The following is a 6,000-nucleotide window of genomic DNA, read 5'->3' on the forward strand; positions in this document are numbered from 1 at the left end:
GAAGTTGAGTATAAATTTGTTAAGGGTAGGGAGGAAATAAAATTTTCCACAATGCATGAATGCGAATTTCCAACCATAATTTTTTATGGCAGAAAGCTAGATTCGAGGGGTTTTGGGCATAGGGATGAAATTAAATTTGTGGGATTGACTAAAAAGTTAAGAGTAGAGAAGAACAAGGAGAATATTGTCGAATATGAAGATCTAGTCATGAACCCAAGGACAGTGGAACCATCACAAGGAGAGTAGTGCATGAGTTTGAAGGAATTTCTGGAAATCACTTTGAAGATGGGCATGTTGCTGGTATCAGAGACCAAAATGTATATATTAATGTAAAAAAAACGGATTAATTCATTATGATTAAGTCGGCTGGTTTGGCCCCAAATTTTGAATTTGAAATTGCAAAAATAAAATATTTATTTTTTTTATTTTTATTTTTTTCCTAGTAGGTAGGCTTCAAGGTCCAGATTTTGAACCTAAGCTTTGATACCACGTGTGATGCTCCTTCCTAAGGTCCTCTAAATAAAACTAAATTTCTCTAATTTTAAACACAATAAGATGGGAAATAACTTATTTATCTCTAAACATTTATTTGATGATAATATACTGTTAAAATTTATTTACCACAAATTAAATAAGTAAAAATTTCATTGCAACTATTTACATAAGTAATCAATAAATGGAGGAATACTTATTCCAATAGCTTAGTTGAGATGCTCCTAAGCTCCTGACTATGTAGGGATGCTCCTCTTGACTACCCAACTGGATTTGCCTACTAGCCAACTTGAAGTATTTCCTAGCCAAAGTAACCTCCACAGGTTCCCTAGCCCTCTGATCCCAATTCCAACCAGATGTAGTGTGTCCAAGTTTAACCAACACTCTCTAGATCCGAGTTTGATCTCCCTCCTCTTTCTCCACATCCCTCCTCCAAAACAAAATCCTCCAAAATTGAACCAAACCAAAACCAAGACCAAGGATCCCCCCTCTCCTCTCATCATCGTTCCCCTTTTATGCCTCTTCCTCCCATCCACCTCAACCACCTATCATTAATGTCATGACTACCCCCTCATCCTTTCATTTATTATCCTTGAATTTTCTTACCATATCTTCTCCCAAGTAGATTTGAGAAGACATTTTGTGGATAAGATATGGATATTTAATTTGGAAATTATTCGGAGAAGACCATATCTTCTCCCAAGTAGATTTTGAGATGACACCTTGGGATATGGATATTTAAATTGGAATAAATGGAAGGATACCATATCCTATCGAAAATTAAATTTGAGAAGACAAGTTGGGAATTGAATAATAACAATAATAAAATTTATATCAGTAAATAAAAATTACAGTTTCACAAATGTAAGCATATACCAATATTTCTTGATAATTATAAGTCAATATTTTCAGGTAAATAAATTTTCATGATAAGATTAAGTAGGGAATTACAGTGGTCCTCGAAAGATTCTCTAAGATTCCATTTTGGCGGCCTACAAGAAGAGTATCACGGAAGAAGCCACTATTAAGCTCTTCTTTGAATGATTGTTGATACATTTTTGGATTCCACAATCCATTATCTCAGATCAGGATAGCAGGTTCCTAAGTACATTTTTTCAAGTGTTTGGTCAATGTTGGATACCAAGCTCACTAAGTCAATGAATTTCCACCCCCAAACAGATGGACAAACATAGGTCGTCAACAAGATGATCGTACACATTCTACGTATGTACAACATGAAGCATCCATGCACAAGGTATGAAAGCCTCCCCTATGTCCAACATAGCTACAACAAAGCTCTCCATAGCTCAATTGGCCACAGGCCCTTTCAAGTGGGGTTGGGATTCCAGCCACTTTGTCCCATTGATGTGGCTATACCATTTGCAGCTATTCAAGAAGATTCGGCTCATGTCCAGTCTAAAGCTTACAAGGTTAAAAACTTCATTGAGCACATTTAACACATTCGCCAACAGGTCCATGACATATTCGATAGAGCCAATGCTAAGTACAACCAGCGTCATGATCAGCATCAGGAGCCACACAAGTTCCAGGTGGGTGACAAATTTTGGTTACATATGTAGAAGGAGCGCCTCGATGGGCCCCACCGCAAACTTTTCCCACTCTGATATGGGCCTTAAACCATCACTAAGGCTATAGGGGACAATGCTTTCAAGCTCAGCATCCCACCATTCCTTGGCCTGCACCCAGTTTTCAATGTGGACCGCCTTCGACCATAATTTCCACCATTACTGGACATATAAGACATTGCAAAACAACTCACACCAACAGAGTTAAACCCAGACTACATGGAACAATCCACAAATGATCGGATCATGGACACACAGATCAAGAACACTTGCCAGAAGAAGATCCAAATGTATCAAGTTGTCAGGGATGGTCAATTCCTGCACCAAGGCAAGTGGCTCACCAAGGACCAATTTGTTTCCCCATCTCATGGAGGCACTCAACGCAATGGAGACCATTGCTTCCTAAGGGGGGAGGACTAATCCAGGTGGATACTGGTGGCCACCCGCCTATTCCACTTGGAACCCCAACACTGTATATTTTAGTTTCTTGGTTTCCTTAACTGTAGCATAGTTTACTATTTTCGACAGTTTTTCGGATCGTGAAATTCTGGAGCCATTTTGAGGCCCTAAACAATGTTTTTAGGGAAAATGGAGAGACTAGAAATTTCCAAAATTAGCAAGCCAATTTGTTTTCAGCCTTTTCTTTGATATCTTTGAAACAAGGTATTATGATAGCCAAATAGATATCGTATGCCAAAGTTACAACCCTAGGAAATTGATGTACCAATTTACCCAAACAGGGCCCATAGTTTTGGCACTTCATCTCCTAGGGTTAGGTTTTTGGATGTTTAAGGTTTTCCATTATTTCTCAATAATAAATAGGCCTTTTAGCCTCATTATAACATAGTTTAGAGGCATGTAGCCGCAACGTCTCTTGTCAGAGATAAGTTACCATCGCCTAAGCAAGTTCATTTTTATTTATGTATGTAAGCATATTTCAATTCTTTGATATTAATGAAATGAAGTTTTATTTCTACTGCATCTCTATGTATATGGGTATTTTTTTATTTTTATTTTTTGTGTTCCTGCATAAGTCTGGATCAATGGTATCAGAGCGATCTACTTTTTCTCTATTTTTCTTTGCATGTCCCCAACAAGGTTAGGGTATAAGGATTTAGGGCTCGATCTCGTTAAACCTTTGCAAGACCAGCCTCGCAAAACCCAACGGCCTCCCATGGAGGAAAAAAATAAAGACGAGGGGGGGGGAGATCCTTTCAAAATACTGCTTGAGGAATCCCTCGAGTGATAAAGGAATGTGATGACGGATAACATTTCCCAGATCCTTCCACAGCTACCCACAAGCGACGCATTTCCATCCAGCAGCCACTCTGGAGGCGCCACTCCTCTTAAGGTACAAGTTAACTTTCATATTCCCATATTTGAGGGCCAGATAGATGGTTAAATCTATTGGAAGGGTATTTTTCAATTCATGACTTTTCCAATCGGGAAAAAATTACTTTTTCACTTCTCAAAGCGCCCCACGCGTCAAGGACTGGTGGGAAACCTATAGTGAACAAAAGGACAAGAGGGAATCCTCAATGTTTTCAGCTGCACCCACTTGAATTATTTCTGAGATGCCATCAAGGAACAATATTACCCTGTCGGAAGCTATGAAGATAAATACATAAAGTGGACCAGGCTACGGCAGGGAAGGGACCAAGATGTGCCGAAGTTTACTTATGTTTTCCATACACTTCGTACGAAGCTAGGTATCAAGGATTCTGAGTGGCATTTGGTACTCAAGTACCGCAGTAGTCTACACAAGTACATCGAGGACAAGATGGAATTCCTGTACATCTCCTCGCTTTGCACGATGTACTAATACGTTGTCAAGATTGAGCAGAAGTTTAAACAAAAGAAGCGAGACTTTGGATTTATGAATCTGAAGCAAGGAAAAGGCACCCCAAAACCAAAGAGCAAAGGACAAAGACAAGGCAGCGCGACCCAATACAACCCATTGAAGCTGCAAGAAAATAACAACACCATGAAGACAAAGAAGGATAGGGAAAATGGTGTGAGTTCCATAAGAGCTCCATTCACAACACGAGTGAGTCTTGGGCCAAGCAATGACTGGTGGCCGATATGAAGGCTTCCGAATCAAACGCATGTTTCGACTCTGAGTCGGAACCCGACAAGGGGAATGAAAAATGGGAGAAGATCATTGACACAGATCCCAGTGCCACCATGGCCACCACTAAGATCTAGAAGAATGAGCCTGAAGATCCAGAGGAGGGGGGACACCTCTTCTGCTCACAAATCTGGGTGAAAGGTGTTGGAAATAATACTAAGAGGGGGGGTGAATCAGTATCATGAGATCAATCATTTAATTTTAAAAACTGATTTGTATATGCTACTTCAGCTTAGTGAACTAGCGTGTATACGCGACTGTACTTAATGCAACCAGCGTATATGCAAAGATATTTTGATTTACCCAAATTATCATGCATTGAACTTTAATCAATATATCAAGAATTCATTAGAAAGTGCAATAAAAACAGGTTAAAGCATCACACATAAGAAACACACATGAACACCAAGATATTAGGTGGAAATCCAATGTGGGTGAAAACCACCTGCTACAATCGTCTCTGTCTTCTTTTAATAAGAAAATTATGTTTATAGTTTTGTATTGGTGCAGTCTTATACCAGTACGCAGGCTTCTACCTACAAAAGGCTACAGCCTTCTCTTGTTCTCTAGCTTCTACAGGAAGGAAGCTACAACCCCCTAGCTCTTGTACTAGCCGATGTGTTTACTAGTACGTAGGTGCCGACCTACAGAAGGCTACGACCTTCTCCTTTTTCTTCCAGGGACCACGTTTCATAAATTTTCAAACTAGATCCATCAACAACATCATATCAAATATATCTGCATCAATCAATCACCTTTTGAACCAACCACAACCGAATCAATCAATCACTTTGACAACCCATCAATCTGATCATTCAGAATACTGTCACCAGAATACAGTAACCAGAACCCAAGCCAGAACCCAGAACACTACAACAACAAACAGAAGCAACTAAAACATATTTTATAAGGTATACGCTACTTCCATGTGTTGAACCTACATGCATACGCGCTTTCCTCAAAGTGAACCAACGTACAGATCTGCAAATCAAATTTATGATGTATACGCTGCTTTGATATGCAGAACCAGCGTGTATACGCTCCTTTTCTAAAGTGAACTTGCGTATAGATCTGTAAATGATGATTTAAACATTACAACTATTCCAGACTTTAGTCATACCCAGATCATCATATTTACAGACTACAACATGCGCCAGTTATTCAGATACATGATCAAATCACATAAAGATAATTCACTTCAAGCCTTGAGATCCTGATACATCATTAGATCTTATCTTTCATTAAATGCTAAGGTTCCTCCTTGGTTTAGATCCAGCAATGCACCATAACCCAATAACTTGTATACTATATCTCACACTTCATCAAATATTCAATGCTTGTCTATCTTGGCCTAATGATCTTTTCCTCCTTTTATAGTTTTAGGCCTTTCTCAATACCATGGACCAAAAAATACCTTGGATCAAATACCTAGGGTCAATACCTCAGACCAAATACCATGGACCAATACCATGGATCAAAATACCATGGACCAAATACTTTGGACCAAAAACTTAGTTTTCCAAGGTATACGCACTTTTCCTTTTGTGAAAGTGTGTGTGTATGTATACGTGACTTGTATACAGTGAACCCGCATGTATATGTGGCTTGCCCAATGCTGAACCTGCGTATACCTCTCTTCATTTTGTGCAGTCTGATATGTAACACTGTGTTGTTAACCTGGTATACTATGATCTTTCATCTGAGTGAGTTTCCTTCTGAACTGGTTCCTTGAAGTTGCCCTGCATTTCATCACATCTGTAAACACTACTGTCATACATTCTGTCACATCTGATA

The sequence above is a fragment of the Pinus tabuliformis genome, chromosome 4_2, assembly GCF_031772625.1.
Source record: "Pinus tabuliformis cultivar Carrire ecotype Pingquan chromosome 4_2, CPIR1, whole genome shotgun sequence".
Classification (NCBI taxonomy): domain Eukaryota; kingdom Viridiplantae; phylum Streptophyta; class Pinopsida; order Pinales; family Pinaceae; genus Pinus; species Pinus tabuliformis.